A 21,294-nucleotide genomic window follows, 5' to 3' on the forward strand; every position below is an offset into this window, starting at 1 on the left:
ACCGCGGCCGACGCTAGCTAGGGAGATGGAACTACTGCAGAACCCCTTATCACTACCGACTCCAAAACCCCCTTCACTGCTGGTTTTGGAGCCGACTGTGGGTAACAGGCAGTGATAGTCAGGGACTATCACTGCCGGCGTGAAGAAACGACAGTGAAAGATGTTTTCACTGTCAGCTGAAGGCTCCAGCTAGCAGTGATTCCCAAGGCATCACTGCTGGCTGGAGCCTTCAACTGGCAGTGTTTTGCCTCTCTGGCCTTCCTCCCCTCTCCTCCCTGACCTCCCTCTCTCTGTCCTCTCTCTCTCTCTCCTTGATCTCTTCGTCTCTCTCCCTCTCAATACACGCATACAATGAGACATATATTTAATGTAAATCAATAATAAAGACACCTTTATTAATATATAGTAATTTATATCATACAAATGACACATTAATCTTACAAGTCACATCATCATATATAGCAGAATAATGATTACAACACGAACTAGCATTACAACATCTTTACACATGAAATCAAATTTCTCCTTATTTTCAAAGGTAGCCAATTTTAACTTGGCCAGGATGTCTTAACTATTGTATGCCATAACAACTTCCTATTTGAACTTGTGTAATAACCATCCCAGTCGAGCTTTGCATTCATATGTATGGTCTCCAATTTCATCATTTGCAAAAAGAAAAATAAGTATGAAAATAGTGCAATTTTTAATGCAACACATAACAGGAGTAAAAAAGAAATACGACCTCAGAGTACACCAAGAACTGGATAGTATATGTATAAAAGTGCTCTCAGGAAATGGATAACAATTGGCCCTAGAACAATCAAGGTTCTGCCCCCTAATTGTTCTAATGAGTACATCAATAACTGAATAATTTACTAAGTTCTCATCTAGTTATTAGAACATGGACAGAATTCTCAATAATCACACAATATCATCATAGACAATGCTGTTGTACCAAATCAAAGAGCATAAATTCTAAAAATGACAAGCAATTTCTTGCCAAGACAGAAATAGAGACTGAACATCAAGATTCAAACAAGTAATGACATAACAAAAAGGATGAATCAACTTCCTTATCCAGAATCTGATATGCTAATCAATCTCTGAACTTACATCAGCACACCATTCAGGGATCAAATTATAATAGGTAGCCCACTGCAGAGAATACAAGAAATATGTCTTGGTATACAACTACAGACCAACAAGAACCATCAACAAGTCTCACCAGGGGCTACAACAAATATCAGACAACTAGAGAACCATAGGTCTAAACTATTGTACTCAGTAAATTGCCTAGTCTCAGTGTATCAATTCATCATCGAGCAAAGGAGATATGTACTAGTACTCTCTAGAACAGAAGAGGGGAAATACTCACAAGCATCATTTGAACACACGAAAGGACCGAGGCAGCATATGTTCTTATCATTTGAACACACAAAAGGACCGAGGCAACATATCTGTTCTTATCATTTGAACACACAAAAGGACCACAAGTAGCATCTGTTCTTATCATTTGAACACACAAAAGGACCGAGGCAGCGTATCTGTTCTTATCATTTGAACACACAAAAAGACCACAAGCAGCATCTGTTCTTATCGTTTGAACACACAAAAGGACCATAAGTAGCATCTTTTCTTATCATTTGAACACACAAAAGGACCAACACACAAGCATCTGTTCTTATCATTTGAACACATAAGAAGCCAACCATGAATCAATACGAACTTGCGCTGAAACCCTAGGAATCGGAGGGGAGAAGGAGACGAAAGGGGAGCCGAGAGGCCTACATCAACATTGGGGTGGTTGTCCACAGTGACGGCGGCGGTGTCGGGGTGGAGGAAGTGGGCACCTCGGTGTCAAGGTAGTGGTCCTCGGTGATAGCGGCTATGGACGAGGGTGCAGTGCACGGCAGCACGGGTAGCGAGCTCCTCGATGTGGGGGTGGTGGTCCTCGACAATGGCGGCGGTGGACGACGGCGCAGGGCATGGCAGCGCTGGCTCCTTGATGTCGAGAGACGATTCGGCGAAGGGCACAGGCTAGGAAGGATTTTCTAAGTGTCAGAGAGCGCAGGCGTCGAACACTTTTATAGGGGAGGACGTTTATTGCTGGCTCAAGATGAAGACTGGCAGTGAAAGGTGATCTTCACTGCCGGCTCAATAGGACAACCGGTAGTGAAAAACATATTTTAATGCCGGCCCAAGAAGTCCACCGATAGTGAAACAACTTTCATTGCTAGTCAAATATGTTCACCGGCAGTGAAACCCCTTTCACTGTAGGTCTGAGGTGTAAAAACTTTGTTTTAGCTACGCGCGCGCCTGCCGAGACTCGAACCCACAGCCTACCCCAAGTAAGACCGAACAATTAAACTGATGCGCTACTCAAGTGTTTTCGAATGAGTTTATACTATCTATGTTTATTAACATTCCTTGACCTAAAATCCGAATATATATTTATTTAAATTTGAACTTGCTATATACCAAAATTAAGTTTTGTATATACCTAAATTTCATGGTTCAATTTTCTAATTCAATAAAAAAGTTAAAATAAATATGTTCATACCTAAGTTTCTATATTGGGGCTTGCTATATATCTTAATTTTATTAATAAATATTTTAAATCATTAAAAATTGAAAATAAATACGCTCATAACTATAGCTAATGTAAATCATGTAATATGCATATAGCAATATGCTAGTGCTATTGCTAATTCATTAAAAATAAAAAATAGTAATACATAGCAATAGTGCTTGTGCTATTGCTAATTCATTAAAAATCAAAAATCAATATTCTCAATAATAAAGACATCTTCCACCATAAACTACAAATTCAAGCTTCCATAACATAAGTGAGGTATAATTGCATATAAAAAAAATTCATATATAGTATTTAATATAATTTAGCTACTTCGTTTTAATGATTTGCCCTTCATTATGATCACGGCGTATATATGGAGGCTCGACAATGTCTTCCATGGGACCTAGGTCAAAGTCCTGTCTGAAAGGAGGTAACATTTCGAATTGATTGTAGTCTTTTCATCAACGACATTCTCCATTCTGACAATCCTTCTTTTTCTTTGAAGAACCACATGGCGCTTCTCCTTGTTAGCCGGGTCCAATGAGTTTTTGTTGGTGCCATCCCTGGAAATTTTCTTTATTATTCAACCCTTACATGCATGATATACATATAGAGATAACTTATCAAAATTAAACATCACATTCACTCTCGGGGTCAACCTCATGACCCTCCGCGACGTCGTTTTCTAAAGAGCGATAAAGTGCATCAAAATGAGAATGAATGAAATGTCATGAGATGTGATCCAAACGACATGAAATTTGGTAGAGATGTAGTGCATGAGGTTATGAATGTAGTAGAGGAATAATCACATGAATTAGAGTTTATTTGCCCAATTAATTAACCAAATTACATGCTTGCTATTTTTAAATCCAAAATTATATGAGGTAGTTTAAACAAACTCACATGAGTGAAGTACTCAACATGGAAAAAGGTATTTTTACTGTGTAAGGTATACATAGTGACCTAAAAAAATTATTTTCACATTTTATGATTTTTATTAATTCCTATAGAAATTAATCAAGTTTGAAAGACTTAATCAAGATTAACAAGGAATTAGTGCTATAAAAGCATTTCATGCTTGAAATATATTTTTCCTATACAGAGCATGACAAAATAAGATTAATGAAGTTGGATTGACCAATTTTGGATATTTTAAGATTTAATTATGGATTAACAAGTTACAACAAATTTAATGAAATAGAGGTATTTCAGTGGACATTTCATGCATACATGTATTTTTATCATGTAGATCATGACAAAAAAAACTAACAAACTTGGTTTCATATTTGTTTGAGCTCTAGATATTTTTCTACAAATTATAGATTATTTCAGCCAATTTATCAATACAACTAATATTCCTTTCGGCATTTTCTAGATTTTCCGACTTTGATTAGTTGCTGGAGGCCAATAGCGGCGGAGCTTGGCCGGGGAGGGGTACCAAAATGCTGAACTAATTGTGGAGAACTCGTTTGAGGGGTTAGCGGCGGCATGTATGGCGGCAAGCATGGCCAATGGTGACCATGGCGAGCGGCAGAGCTAGGCCGGTGGTGGTGGCGCGCTGCAGAGGGAGCGGAGAGGTTCCCTGGACCGTGGTGAAGCTCACCGTGTGTTCATCTCGGGCAGAGGAGGCTCACGGCCTGGAGTTTGTCGGCGAGGTGGGCAAGCTTGCAGTGGCAGCCGGTGGAGCACTGCGCTAACGACGGGCTACAATCGAACTAGCGCGTAAAAGATTGGGTAAGGCACTGTGAAGCTCACCAAGCAATGAAATTGGACAGAGAGGGCTCAGAAGTGGTGATGCGTCCGTGAGGGCGACGAAGATCACCGGGGATGGTGTTGTGCTCGAGCTTGGGGGAGGGCCACTATTTTATACTATACACATCACTGTCGGCTCATCCCACCAATCGGCAGTGATGTCAAGCTATCACTGTTGGTTGGTGGCTTACGCCAGCAGTGATGAGGCGGATGGGCATCACTGCCGGCTCAAGCCATCAGCCGGTAGTGATTTCCCTTATCATTGCCGGTTCATAAGCCATGATAGTTGGTTCTTCATACGCGGCCTACGAACCGATAGTGATGCCCCATCACTGTCGGCCCATCAAGAACCGGCTATGATGGGCCAGCATATAAGCCTGGTTTTGTAGTAGTGTGGGGAGACGAGGCGGCGCGGTCGTGGTGGGTATTGCCGCCAGGTCGGTGATGCTCGAGAGATGGGGAGACGGTTAAGACTTCTCGAGGGATAGAGATGGCCGAAGTGGCGATGGTGACCATCGCACCACTTCGACCGCCACTACACATCGTAATCGATTTCTGAAGAGTGAAGTGAGATGGAGAGCGGAGTGAGAGAGACAGGCTCGTGATTTATAGAAGGATTATCACTGCTGGTTTGGAATACGACTCAATCATTGATATGTCAGTGAGCTTATGAACCGTTAGTGATAATCAAATTATCATTGCCGGTTCTGATGGCCAGCTTTTTATGTGCTAGTTGAGTTTTTGAACTGGCAGTGGTACTTCCTTATCACTATCGATTCTTGTTCGTAGCTAGAACTGGCAGGGATAGACCCTATGACTGCCGATTCTTGATGGATCAGCTTTTCATGTATTTGTTTAGCTTCTGAACTAGCAGTTATCACTGTCGGTTCTAACCAAACTGGCAGTGATAATGGTGCACGGATGATCCTTTCTATAGTAGTACATCTGTACACATGGAATAGTACATACAGCTCCACTCTTGAGCCATTTGTTATGCATTTGTTGTACAGGATGGTTCGATATCTAGAATAGTTTGTACTAATCATTTATACAGTAATATTTGTATACATTTGAGTTTACATAGCCCTTGTACATTTTTTGCAACAGAACAATTACAAAGTAGATATTAGACACAACAGATCAATCATTCAATACATCAAACCATTGTTTCACACAGATCAAATAATAGATCATACAAACTCAATAGATATTCATAATGTATTTAGTAAATATTCAACATATCATTCATTCAACAGTTTAATTCTCTCAAATTTCCTCAACAAAGGCAAACAATCAATGAGTTGTCCAAGGCAACATCACTACCTAAGAAATCCACATTAGTGACGGGTGATAACCCTCATTAGTGACGGGTATTTTACCCGCCACTCTTAACACATCACTAATGTGTACTTATCAGTGATGGGTCTAGACCCATCACTTATGATACACATTAGTGACAGGTCTGGATCCGACCTATCACTAATGACTACACGTTGGTGACAGGTTTGGACCCGACCCGTCAGTAATGACAAACATTAATGATGGGTCTAGATCTGACCAATCATTAATAACTCCACATTAGTGATGGGTTTGGTTCTGACACATCACTAATATGTGTTTTAAAAAAATTGAAATACATTTTGTTCTAAAAAAAATTGATACCCGACTAGGCACTTGACAAGTCACTGCTCACCCGACCGTTCACAAGTATAATAGCAAAATCAATCCTTTTGACATCTTCTGATTGAACGTTCGAATGGCTATAAAAAATTTGTCAACTACAAAGTTGTAGATCTCACTGAGTTCTACAATGTTTATATAAATTTAGTCTCCATCCGACTCTGTATGAAAAAGTTTGTGTCCAACCCATGTAGTGTTCAGTAAAACAGCCATAACTTTGTGGCCCTGTGTGTGGTTCTTTCGATAGTCTTTATATATTTATTTGTGCATCTATATGGCTTCAAATATAAAAGTGATCAACTATAAAGTTGTAGACCTCGTCGGGGGCTACAATTTTTATATAAATTTTTCCCCATCTGAGTTAGTATAAAAAAGTTATGAGTTTTTTACCTGACCAGTTATGACTCGGGATCCAACCAGTCATTAGTGATGGGTCACCTAAACGCCCGTCACTAATGGGTCAGTCATTAGTGACGGATATCTTTATCACCCATCACTAATGAGCATGCCCTCTCTACTCGTCACTAATGACTTACTCTTTAGTGATGGGCCTTTATGTAACCCGTCACTAATGAGTGTGCATTCTCTACTCGTCACTAATGACTCCATCATTGGTGACAAGCTTTGAGGTCACCCGTATCTAATGTGTGTGCTCTCTCTACTCGTCACTAATGACTCCATCATTAGTGACGGGTTTTGAGTGACCCGTCACTATGGATATGTTCTTGTATCTACATACACTACGTAAGAAAGCATCAAAGGAGATAAGTCATTAGTGAGAGCTGCTCAGTACGCGTCACTAATGCACTATTAGTGACGAGTTAAATGATGACCAATCACTAATGTGTGGCCCGAGTTGGGACTCGGTCAAGACCCATCACTAATGAGGGGTTATTAGTGACGGCAAGGGAACAACCTGTCACTAAAGATAGTAGTGATCATTTAACTCGGGCCACACATTAGTGATTGGTCATCATTTAACTCGTCACTAATAGTGCATTAGTGACGCGTACTGAGCAGCTCTCACTAATGACTTATCTCCTTTGATGCTTTCTTACGTAGTGTATGTAGATCCAAGAACATATCCATGTGAACTAAAAGAATAAGATTTAATGCTCTCACTAAGTCAAAGTGTGCTTTGCTAAAAGAAGACAAAGGATAAGTAAAATGCACTCACTAAGTCAGCGTGCCACAAAGTATTCTTCATTCTTGAGTCAACAAAGCCTAACAATACCTAAACCAACAAATTAGCTTTAACACACTAAATTAAGAGGAAATAATGAGTTCATTATTCATTTTCTATATCATTAGCTACAAAATTATAATAAATCAATAGACTACACGATGTAAGCATTTCAATATATTAAACTGACCAGCTTCTATTGAGATTACAAACCTGGCCCCTAAAGTTATCGTGATCACGAAATTCACCCCTCTCCTTTATGATCTGCCCAAGTATGAAATTTATGAGCTATTTTTGAATAAACATGAGCTTATCCTTATATTTCTCACAAGGTAAACTATAACATGTAACATGATATCGAAAATGATAGAGGGAAATACATCTCAAGATGACATAGTGTCTTCACCACATCAGCCTGCAAAACATGTATTACTTTGAGATTGATGACCTTTTGAGAAATTGTGTTGAAGAGGTAACACAGCTTGATGATTGTTTCTCGAAGATAGATCGACTGGATATTTCAGATTGCGACATGAAGAATCTGTGTCGTCAACACATTGTAATCATGGAACTTCATGCCAACTAATTTCAAATCTTACATCGCAAAAAGTTTCGAGATGTTCGCGGAGTAACCGGACAAAAGTTTCACACCATGCAACCACCGGCACGGTTTGGTTCTTTCGACCTTCTTAAAATTATAGTAGGCTAGAGGAAGCATTGTTCTGCGTTTTTCACAGGGCTCAAGTGCCAACTCAGGCCTAATCTTCATAATAACCAAATCAAGACTTGCATTGAGATCGTCCTTCATCTTTCCTAGAATATTAAGTAAAAGATCAATCAAGCTTTTGCACACATTCTTCTTTACATGCATGGCGTCAATGCAAAGGGTAACTTCAAGGTGCTACCAATACGGTAGCTTCCACAATATCGATCTCTTCTTCCACATGCCATTGGCATCTTTTGATATTTTTTACTCCCCTTTCCAAACACAAAATTGATATCCTTAACCATATTGTGCACCTCTTGCCCGCTAATGCCTTGGACATAAACATCTCTCCCTCTTTCTGTCGAATTGTTCCTTCGTATTGCGGTACGAGTGATTCCTATTAAGGAACCTAAGGTGGCACATGAGCACTATTTGTGCAAGTGGGGCAATCACATACTCGTGGTACCATCTAAGCAATTAGGGGAAGCCGTGTCTGCTTCCTTACTCTAGCATGAAAGGTAACATAGGGCAGGCAAATCATTGATTGTGCAGAACAACAAGCCACATAGCGTGGAATTCTCTCTTTTGTATGCATCCCATACTTGTGCCCCTTCGTTCCACAATGTTTTTAGATCTTCCACCAATGGTCTTAGGTATACATTAATATTGTTCCCATGTTACTTTGCCCTTCGATAAGCAACGACATTATCATGTACTTTTGCTTCATAAGGTTGTAAATATTGAGAACAACTGGCCAGGTGCTATGATGGCTACTCATATTGCCAAAAGGATTCATCTCATTTGTGCTCACTGCAAACATTATATTCCTCGATTCTGCACCGACATCTTTGAAGATCGTGTCGATGTTTTAACCACCAGGATAATCGATAGGGTGCCTTAGCTTTCAACCTACTTATGGCCCTCTGAGTACTAGTACAACAATTTTGCCTCTTTTGGATTCACAAACATATGCTTTATATGTAGCATTACATGCATATACACAACCACCTTAGCAGGAATTCCATTCTTCACCTCACCGTTGTCGACTCTTATGCTTGTACATAGATGCTTTGCACACTAGACATGAATGCAAGTCTAATAGATATTTACAGTAGAGGATACAGTCATTTAGACATGCATGTATCCTTTATACATCCATCCTCGATGGACAAAGAACATGCTTTGCTTCATATGTGCCTTTCGATAGCTCATTTCCATCCGGAAGCTTGTCCGATAGGAGATCTAATAGCATCCTCAAACTCTTGTTAGACCAACCATAGCTTGCTTTCAATTTAAGCAATTCAAGCACGGATGAAAACTTTGTGTATTTCGGCTTGCAACTAGGGAACAATAGTTTCTCCGAGTCCTCAATCAAGCACATGGATTTGTTAAAGTCTCTTTGAGTACTAAAGTTCATGTCTGCATCGCACATCATCTGATCCAACCTATTATTGTCATCTGTGCTACCACAATCATCGTCGTCTACACCAAATTCCTGGTCATCTTCTGTTATTACATTGACTTTGGGATCGTCGATGATACCAATGCCTTCATGTAATACATTTTGTTCTTCACCATGTTTGGTCCAACACGTGTATTCTAGTTTAAAGCCTCTAATAATCAAATGTGTTTGGATCTTTAGGGTTCCATTCTATCTAAGAAAGGATCTTTTGTTTCTACAATCACAACAATGATAATATATAAATTCAACACCCTTCTTCAAATGATCCTCCTTGGAAGCTGTTAGGAAAGCCATCACACCATTAAGGTACCCTTGGTTCATACGTGAACTGTACATCAAGCCACGATCCATCTAAATATTTATGAAGTAAATTAATGTTAAATTAATATAATAAAAGCGAGCAACTAAGCTTTTCGTTAAAATAGAGCAACCATAGAAATGAGAACAATTAATATGTTCTAGATCATCATAAAAAAATCTAAATTGATCTAGATGTAGATGTAGATATAATTGACCTTTTAAGACAAATGGCCTATTTGACAGAGCTCTAACTCTAAGAATCCTTGAAGCTGGTCATCCATAACTCCAGAAATTCTTAGAGCTGGAGCTATGGAAAAATTGAGGGTCTTTGGTTTAGACATCTTGTTCTTATTTTGACTAAAAATAGGTATTTAAACCAGCTTATTTTATCCTATAAACTCCAAATCTTGCATGGATCTAAGAACTGGAGCTCTACCAAACAGGATCAAAATTAGAACAAAAATCTAGATCATCTACATCATCTAATGCCTAGAACAATTCTATATCATCATGAAAATTTAGATCCAGCTACCTCTCCAAATAAAATCTAGACCATCTAAACAAAATTAGAATATAATGCTCACCTTGGAGTAACAGTTGCTAGTGAATCTTCAAGTTTCCACCGAAATCTAGCTATTTTTTGGTCAAAATGATTAGCCTTTCCCTCCAAAAGTTGCTCACAGAAAACCCTAGAGCTCCATTGTTCTGTTTCAGACAAGCTCAAGCAAGACGTAGGGACTGATATAGCCAATCTTACAGACAGATCCAAACTGGAGTCATCTATACTATTAATTGTACATACAGCTCATAATTGCAACATCTGTACTATTGGTATTAGTACAAATGACTCAATCCATGAGTCGTCTATATTAATAGTACAAACGGCTCCAAGCTGGAGCCATCTATACTAAACCGTCCCACCCGCCCCTCACCATTTTGTCAAACGATTCTAGTTTTGAGCCATCTATGGTAATCTCTTCAAGACAATTGGAATGTTTCAAACACATTGAGATTCAAAACTGATCTACATTCAACAGAGCATTCACATGTAGAGCTAATTGATCAACAAATCGAATCAACATTCACATGGAGATTCAACTTGCACGGAGTGAAGAAGACGAAGCTTGTAAGTGAAGGGAACTCGAAGGGTCGGACGGGAAGTGAAGGGTCACACTATTATTACAAATGGCTCGAAATATGAGTCGTCTGTTCTAAGAAAATATTATAGGAGGCTCCAAATAGGAGCTATCTATATTACTAGTACAGACAGTTCCTAATGAAAACCGTCTGAACTAAACTGTCACACCATCTTTAGGCTGCCCCTCGTCATTTTCTCAGACGGTTCTAACTTGGAGCCGTCTGTGGTAATCTTTGCACAGACGGCTCCATAGTAATGTCTGTACAGAGGCATCCAACTAAATCATTTATGTAGTAGTGTTCATGTGAAAGAACAATTCAGTACTTGTTTTTATTTCCAGCCACACTCCACCTCAAGCAAAGTTTGACGTAAAGAATCAGCTATCATGCTCCTATGATACATCTAGGTGAAACAATACTACCAAAACATCAATTCACACTTCTGGATCACTTTCGGCTCTTTACAACAAATAGTAATATGGTATCATTGTCGGTTCATATCAAGAACCATTAGTGATAGTTCATCTAAAAAGAACTAGTACGTAGTAAAAAAACAATTATTACTACCGGTTCATGTCAAGACCCAACAGTGATATTGTTCTTATCATGAACTGACAGTGATAATAGTTTGCAGCTTGTTTTTAGAAATTCATAACTTTTTATATGGAGTCAGGTGAAAACAATTTTTATAGAAAATTTTTAGCTATCGAGAAGATCAACAACTTTGTAGTTGGCTACCTTTTCATTTGAAGCTATCTATATCCCAAACATGATCCACAACAATTTCAACATTCATAACTTATCGAGCTCGACTCCTTTATCCATGGTTCACTCATGGGAGTACCTAGCATTCCTAAAGTAGATGAAAAAGGATAACATTAGTAATAACATGGTAAAATGATGATATATGCAATCCTTAGTTGGTTCATGTTGAAGTAGGGAAAAACAAGTATCAGCTTGCATGCTATTAGTGTGATATTTGTAAATTTATAAGATATTCATTCAGAGTCGGATGAAAAATTAATATGCAAATTGTAGATATTGACGAGATCTATAATTTTGTAGTTGACAACTTTTCCATTTGAAGTCACTTTGATATCCAAATAATCGTCAAAAGTTTCGGACAATAAATATGAAAAGGAAATATATCCCATTACTCTCAGCAAGCATTGATAAGAAGATTTCGCGCTAGGTGAGAGGTGGCAAGTATCAACACCATCGACCCATCAAGACTGACCAGACCAAAATTAACGTGGCCATTAAGGATGTGATAGAAAATACAGAAGAAACAACCTAGTTCATACAGCGGCATGATCAATTATCAAGCCAGGCATAATAAACTGAGAGAAAAGCTTGGGAGAAACGAATCTATACATGGTTTGTTACATCTATACCGTCCATAGATGTTACAAATTTCAACGGCTATTTTTGCGTAAGTTGTCAAGTTAGATCTGCACTCACAAAACTAATCAGCTATATATTATCAGTGTGCATGATTTAATATACACTAGGGTTATTAGCATGTTATGTAAATTGTAAAACACTGTATGAATGTACATATCTAATTTGCTTCATGTTCCCTTTGTCTGGGTATGTGGCCTTTTCTGGACCAGAACCTTCATTTGGACCGCCTGCCAAACATTGCTTTGACGTGAGCCAAGTGGATCACTTGGATACTTTGAAGTTTTCAAGATCTCAGACGTGATCCAAGTGGACCTCTTGGATAAAAAATAAGTGGACTTTTCAAGATCTAAGATAGCTAGGAACATCGTTCTAACCTCTTGCACGCCAGGTTTGATCCTGGCATCGAGCAATGTGCGCATCGGTGAAAAATTGAGTACACGATCGCGCATTCAATGACTCAGCATGTTACCGTGATCCGGAGACCCAGCAACATTTGATCACTTTCTTTTTCGATTACACTCACTAATTCCACGATCCTCTATTAAATGCTTATAAAGTCAGTACCATATATGACATGTATTTTTAATGCTAAAGGCACTCGCATGTATACAAATAAGGGAGCATCGAATTTAAACATAGTTGGTATGTTCGACAGAATTTCAACTCAAAAAATTCTTGAGTTAGGTATTTCTAGCTTTAAAAAATAATGGAGCCGGAGCTATGGGTATACTAGGGGTGTTTGGGTAAGCTATCTTATTTTCGTTTTAGATTAAAAATATATGCTTAAACCACTTTATTTTAATATACAAACGCCATATCTGATGTGAAGCTGAGAACTGGAGCACTACCAAACAAGGCCTTTGCTAGGTATGGTCCAGTATTAGCACAAGTTCGAGTCAACTACACAATATAAATCTCTCTTGTGGTACCTATATGAGCAGAAGGCTTCTCTCCACTCATACTCTTTACCTGTGGGGCTGTATGGTACTTTAGCTGGACTTGACACCAGCTCTCTCTATTCACTGATAGCATTATTGGCTCTTTTCTAGCATTTCTTGAAAGCAACTCGCACTCAACACTACGCATCTAGTTAGGTTTTGAAATAATAGGCACCAATAAAAACTAATTAATATATCTATATGCAATACTTTACTCTAAGTTTTGTTGGCCAACTCAGTTCCAAATTGGATGAAGTATGGAATAATACAAAAATATAACTTAGTCAAATGATTATCTCTATTGGTAGTAATTACATGGTGAAATGATAATATATGCAATGCTTAAGTTGGGTTGGATTGGGCCCAAGGGCACTTTAGGAATATCTAGGGTTTTAGAATTGAAACTTTTGCATAAAATTTGAATAGGGTTTGAATTTGAATTGAGTTTCGAGTGAATTTGAGAGAAATGAAAGATGAGGTTAAATAGGAATGGGAGTAGATAAGGAATTTGAATTTGGATTTAGACATGATTTGAGGAAAAGAAAAGACTTGAAGCAAGGATTTGGATAAGATTTGAATTGAACTAGAGAAGGATCACGTATGATCAAGGATTGAATAGATGATGAATTCTAGGATTTTAGATTCTAACCATTAGGATCATTAATTTATTCATTATTGAGTTTATGAAAATAGGTTTGAAACTACTCTACTAGTGAAGCTACTCATTAATGTTGGAAATTTTTAAAAAAGTAGTAAAATTTTGGAAAATAGGGTGTTACAAATATTTTGAGTCATAAGAGGTGGGGAGGGTTATAGAAGATTGTATTGCTCTTCTTTCAACATTTTGATATATATCTAGCCGCATAATTTAGCTCATTTCATGGTGAGATATGTTAACATGTTTTACATTTTGGAGTACCTATGCTTTGTTGTTTGCAATTAGGTCGTCACCTCTTCCTTTTGATCTTCTGAATTATTGGGGTCGTCAAATTTGTTTTACTACGACTGTTATACTGTGCGTATCAGCTATGTAATCCACGGACTGATACTGGAGGCACAAGAGATCCCGGTAACCGAGGGTCTTATAGTCACGCCAATGCGATCGGCATGACACATGGTGCCATGCTGGAATGTTCCCTGGCCGCATTCCATTTGTACCCGATGTGGCTCTGGCATAGTAACTTGAAGCCCGCAGGAGACCGTCTATCACGCTGGGCGATCATACCCATCCCTGACCCTCTATCACTGCCGGTTTCTTAGAAACCGATAGTGACAATGTACCACTATCGGTTCATGTTAAGAACCAGCACTAATAGATCTACAATTTTGTAGTTGAAAAATATTCATTTGAAGCCATCTAGATGCCCAAATCTGGTCTACAACCATTTTGGCATCCATAACTTATCAAGCTCGACTCTTTCATCATGGTTCACTAGTGGGAGTACCTAGCATTCCTAAACCAGATGAAAGAGGATAACATTAGTAATAGCATGATGAAATGATAATATATGCAATGCTTACCACTAAATATTGGTTAATATATTATATGTTCAATGCTCTTCTTTGAATTTCTCTTGGGTCAACTGAGTTACGAGTTAGATTAAATGTGAAATGATACAAACATATAACTTAGGCAAATGATCATCTCTAATGATAGTAATTAATTACATGATGAAATGATAATATATACATCGCTTAAGTTGGTTCATATTGAAGTAGGGGAAAACAAGTATTGGTTTGAATTTTTTAATGAGATATTTGGAAATTAAAAAATTATTCATACAGAAATTGATGGACACAATTTTTATATAAAAATTGTATCTCTCGACAAGATCTATAGCTTTGTAATTGATAACTTTTTTCATTTGAAGTCATTTTGATGCCCAAATAATCATCACATGTTTCGGACAACTAGGGTTAAAAGGAAAAAAATATCACATTGATGTCAGCAATCTATGATTGGTGAGATGGTAAGAAGGCTTCGTGCATGGTAAGAGGTCCCAGGTTGAACTCACATAAGTTGAGAGGTCCCAGGTTTGACTCCCACGAAGAACATGTGATTGTATTTCACGCGAAAAATCGTATGACTTGTACTTTGGGATTAACTTGCATTGAAGACATTTTCTCTGGTAGTGATCCATGGTGTGTTGGTGGCGGGTAGTGATTTAAGATGCTCGTTAGGGACAGGTGGTGGCCATCCAAGCAGTTCTGCAGGAGGAGACGTCTGTAGCATCACTACATAGTATTTTTTTTCCATTGAAGAGAGCTAGCACCGGCGAGCAGGTGGAACCAGGTGGTTGAGAACACATTGTTGTTCGTTGGCAATGCATTGGGTGGCCTCCTTGGTTGGACCAACCTCACTGCAGGTGGAGCAGCATCAAAACTGAAGCCAAGCCAAAAAAGAGAAAGGGTTGGAAAGAGCTGAAAAACTGGCTACAAGGGACAATTACATTAGTATTTGTTAAGGAATGAGAGTTAACAAACACATTCTTTTGTTCAGGTAGCAAGGCATTTGTTTTCAGTTTTTTGTTAGCACTTATGTTCATTACTTGTTTAAAGTTTAGGCTAGAAGGCACTTACCGCAAAAACACACTTCCTTCCCCCCATCACTGTCAGTTTGGCTATGACCGGCAGTGATAGTGCATTACTGCTGGTTCTTCTCAATAACTGGCACTAAAAGTCCATCCGAAAAAGAATCGGCATTGAAAATAATTATCATTGCTAGCAAGGCATTTGTTTTCAGTTTTTTGTTAGCACTTATGTTCATTACTTGTTTAAAGTTTAGGCTAGAAGGCACTTACCGCAAAAACACACTTCCTTCCCCCCATCACTGTCAGTTTGGCTATAACCGGTAGTGATAGTGCATTACTGCTGGTTCTTCTCAATAACTGGCACTAAAAGTCCATCCGAAAAAGAATCGGCATTGAAAATAATTATCATTGCTAGTTCGTGTCAATAACTGGCACTAATACTTTCACTGCTAGTTCTTGATATGAATTGATAGTGAAAATAGATTTTTTACTACTGGTTCATGTTATGAACTGGTAGTAATAGTGGAGGAAGTATCACTGACGGTTTTTTTATGAACCGTCAGTGATAGTGGTAGATATCCTTTCTTTGAAAATTCGTAACTTTTTCATATGGAGTTAGATGGAGACAAACTTTTTATGAAAATCATAGCTCTCTACGATATCTACAATTTTGTAGTTGATAATGTTTTTATTTAAAGTAATATAAATACCCAAATGATCGTTCAAAGATTTGTATAGGACAAGTCAAAAGAATAAATTACCCCATAGCCATGAACTAAAACTGTGAGGTGAGATGGTAAGAAAGTTTCATGTGAGGGGTGAGGTCGTGGTTCCATAGCAAAAAAAAACTCTATTTTTTTAACCTCAGAAACTCACTCTACAAAATCGTCGATGAAAAAACCACACACTAGACCACAAAGTAAACTGTTGGATCTAGTGTAACACTACTAGGTAGGATTAAAAAAAACCACACACAGGGTCACAAAGTTAAAACTACAACTTCAAGATTTTTGTTGTTAGGTAATTTGGATTGATGAAACATCTGTGTAGCATTGACTCTCAGATGTAGTACTATGTCTCCTTAAATTTCATGGCAAATTGGAGAAGGCCAATTTTGACTAAAAACTTTAGAGATCATATTGACGGTCTTCTGAGCCTTTTTTGGGGGTCTAGAAAGGTATTTTCTTTCATATGCGCCTTCCTGTTAGCTTCGGAAGTAGAGGTCAAACATCAAAATCAGACTCCATATGTAAAAGTTATGGATGTTTTACCAAACAGTGCACGGATTTGTCTTCATATCCGACTCCAAATTTGTTAGATGAAGTAGGATGGAGACTAACTTTACATCAAAATTGTAGCTCTCAATGAGATCTATAACTTTCTAGTTCATATCTTTTTTATTTGAAGTAATCTAAATGCCCAGATGATCATCCAAAGATTTGGGCAGGACAAGTGAAAAGAACAAATTATCCCATAGCTATCAACGGAAATTGTGAGGTGGGGATGGTAAGGAAACTTCGCATGAGGGGTGAGGTTGTGGGTTTGACTCCAACAAAAGCTTCGGGTGTTCGTCACAAGTAAGAGAAGCTACAGAGGTTCATCGAGTGCAAAAAAAAAAAAAAATTGAGTCGAAAAAACATCGGATTTGAGACCGACTATCACTGCCGGTTTGTAACACAAATGTGCAGTGATAACTATATTATTGCTGGTTCCAAAATTGGTAGCGATACTGCCTCTTAATCACTACCCGGTCAAAAACCGATAGTGATGCCATTTTTGAACTGACAGTGATGATATTTTCTGTAGTTGTGATATTTTAGCACTTTTATTCTTGACTCTTGTATGGTTCAGATCAAAAGGCACTTGTTTGGTGTCATATATTTCCAACTGAAGTTAATTAATTTGATTTTTATATTTCCTACTGAAGTTAGCTCACTACTATAGAATCACTGAAAGCAGACGGTATATCACAAACGGTTTCTTCGGACCCGTTACAGATAAAATATCCTCAGATAGTTGCTTAGACAGACGCGTCTGTAACAAGACAGGTGTCTAGGTGTGAATAAACTCACAGACAGTTTTTATAAATCCGTTCATTTCTATCATACAGACACATATGGCTTTAGGAAAATCCGTTTATGATATTTTCACAAAGGGTTTCTTGTAATATATGTCTGTGTCTATTCGGTAGATACAGGCAGATTTTATAAACACCCATATGTATTTAAAGACCAACGAACATTTTCAAATTTCACTGTTCATCTCCCCTGGCTCTTGGCTTCGCACACACACAACCCGTTGGTTTCCACATGGTCTTTTGGCTTCTCACACACACAACTCCTCGTCTTCCCTCAATATAAAACGATAAAGAGTGCTCTTCTTTCTCACTCGCCATATCCAAGTGCTCCACTGCACTAAGAAGTGTCCTCACTCGCCTTCAGCGTCGGAGAAGCATGATCTCAGTGAGGGCCACTTTTCATTGCGCCAAGGTGAGTATCATATGGTTCCCGTCGTGGTTTAGTTACAGTTTGTTAGGTTTTTATTGCTTCGATCTGTGCAACTGATGGCACAGCCTTGTTTTCCATTGTAGATCTGCAAACGAACATTTCATGGCAATTAGGAGGCGGTAGGATGGGGTTGTCCCTATGGCAGCTTCGACAACGGGGATGCTTGGTATGTATGTTGTCAACCACGTTCTCTGTTCTATTCTACCAGATGGAAATCTCTCCATTACTTTTCGTCAGAATGGAGACATTTTTGTCAACTTCAAGATAGGCTTGAATGCCCATTTCTTACTAAACCACGGTTGGTGGATCGGGAGCAACACAGTTTGGTTCTGGCTCATTTGTGAGGTAATCATGGTTCAACCAGATCTGGATGACTGTGAGGTACTAATTTAAGATGATGCTTGGGTTGACATTGTGCTGAAATGCAAGAGGCTGAGATTATGTCTATCATCTCATCTTTTTGAAAGACGGAGTTGATCAACCCAATTTTGTGGACCACTTTTTGTCTTTTTTAAAGACAGTGTCGCCATGATGTCAATCATTTCATCCTTTTGGAATATAGCGTCGATCAATCAATGATGTATAGATAGCTATGTTTATGTATTCTGAACAATGTGTGATGTGCATATGTGTGATATGCTTAACCGTTGAGATATGTAAATGCATGTGTTTTGTGTTCAGAATAATGTTTGATCGATGTTATGAACAATTCGTCAATGTGTTTAATTTGTCAATCATAAAGTGTGTATATGTGTCACCCTTTCACCCATATAAGCAAATTTGATTCCTAGCTGTGCAGCCCGGAAGCAAACTTGCTTATAGGGGGAAAGGGAGGCACTGAAGGTTTTAAAAAAAATCCATCTGTGAGAAACCAAGTTGAGATGTGCCTTGGTTTATTTGTGATGAGTGATTGAGAAGGTTGATTGATTCGGTTTGATGATTTTGAGATTGCATGAGCATGTCTATTTATTGCAATTATCATCATTAGTAACCTAAGTTGCAGAGAAAAATAAAGTTGTCGTTTTCATCTCTGAGTCTAGGAAAAATATGCACGCTGGATGATCCAGCACTGGAGAATTTGTACACGCCGGATAGTCCGGCAATGGGGCACTATGCACACCCAAGGATTTCAAGAGGTGAAGCTCAGGAGATCAATACACCAGATGGTCTGGTGATGAGTCACGGTGAACGCTGGAGTATTTCAGTATAGAAGCATGATTTGAAGTGTACGCCAGATGGTCTGGCGTGGGGCAAAAGTGCACGTCGGACTATTTTTTTCCACTAGAAGAAATTTTTCATAATAGAAAGAGTTGTACACACCAGAAGGTCCGGCGCTGAGCAATGTATACGCTGGATGCTTCGTTGGACCATTTGTTGTAGAGAAGTTGCAAAATAGCTTTTGGCAAGGTTGTAGTCGCCGAATAGTCCAATGATGAGCAGTGTGAACGCCAGAGGATACTCCAGACTAATATTTCTAGAGAGGATGCAAAATGGCCGATCTGAGGAGTTGAACCCGGCAGATGGTTCGGCGCTTAGAAGGGGTGAACATTGGATCATCCAACATTGATGATTTATTTGGGATGAGTTCTTCAACAGATAATTTCAATTTTGACTAATCCATAATGGTGTTGGAGATGTATGTTTGCTTGTCTTGTGTTGTGCCAGTGATGGATGTAACTTGGTGGTCCACGGCGGATGATCAGGGCCAAGAAGGATGTTGGGTGCCAAACGATTGAGGAGGCGGAGCGGAGTCAAGAGTGATCCTAGGTGTGCACGTGGATGTCAAGCAAAGGGTGTGAAGGTGGATGAAGATGGCGTGTTGACAAAGCCAATCGAAGGGAATGCTGGTGCAAGTGAAAAGGTGGCCTGGGGGATCTGGAGCGGGAGAGACTTATCAGTGGTCAAGATCACAAAACATAGCACATGTGTCGACATCGGATGCTTGCTTAAGGCGTAAGCAAGTGGCAATGAGTCACGCTTTGAGAAGCATGCAAGGTGATTTAGCGGTTTGTCATCAAAATCATGGAAGGATGGAGTGCACAAGGCATCATCGTGAAGCTTGTGTTGAGGCAAAGCTAAGTCATGAAGAAGCCATGACTGTTCGATGGATGGAGCAAAAAATGGACCAAAATGCCCTGGTGGTAGGTTGCATTTGAAGAGAGGGGTATTTTGGGAATAAGGACCAAAATGGACTAAAATGCCATGGTCTTTGTTCTTTGAGAGTTGTCAATGCACACATCAAGGGGGAGGTTGAGAAACCAAGTTGAAATGTGCCTTGGTTTATTTGTGATGACTGATTGATTTGGTTTGATGATTTGAGATTGCATGAGTATGTCTATGTATTGCAATTATGATCATGACTAACCTAAATTGTAGAGAAAAATGGAGTTAGTGTTTTTGTCTCTAAGTCCAAGAAAAATGTACACGCTAGATGATCCGGCGCTGGAGAATTTGTACACGTCGGATAGTCCGACGATGGGGCACTATGCAAGCTAGAGCATTTCAGTGTAGAAGCAAGATTTGAAGTGTATGCCGGATGGTTCAGCGTTGGGCAGAAGTGCACACCAGACTATTTATCCTAGAGAAGAAATTTTTCAGAACAGAAAGAGTTGTACACGCCGGAAGGTCCCGCGCTAAGCAATGTGTACGCCGGATGCTTCACCGGACAATTTGTTGCAGAGAGGTTGGAAAATGGTTTCTGGCAAGGTTGTACTCGCCGGATAGTCCAGTGATGAGTAGTGTGAACGCTGGAGGATACACCGGACTAATATTTCCAGAGAGGATGCAAAATGGCCGAGCTGAGGAGTTGAACACGCCGGATGGTCTGGTGCTCAGAAGAGGTGAACACTAGATCATCCAGCATTCACAATTTATCTAGAATGAGTTCTTCAATAGAGAATTTCAATTTTGACTAATCCATAATGGTGTTGCAGATGCATGTTAGCTTGTCTTGTGTTGTGTTGGTGATGGATGTAACTTGGTAGTTAACGGCAAGATGATCGGGGCCAAGCAGGGTGCTGGGTGTTGGATGATCGAGGAGGCCAGGCAGAGTCAAGGGTGATCCTAGCTGTGCACGTGGAAGTCAAGCAAAGCGTGTGAAGGTGGATGAAGATAGCGTG

This window comes from Phragmites australis, chromosome 12, assembly GCF_958298935.1.
Source record: "Phragmites australis chromosome 12, lpPhrAust1.1, whole genome shotgun sequence".
NCBI classification, from domain to species: Eukaryota; Viridiplantae; Streptophyta; class Magnoliopsida; order Poales; family Poaceae; genus Phragmites; species Phragmites australis.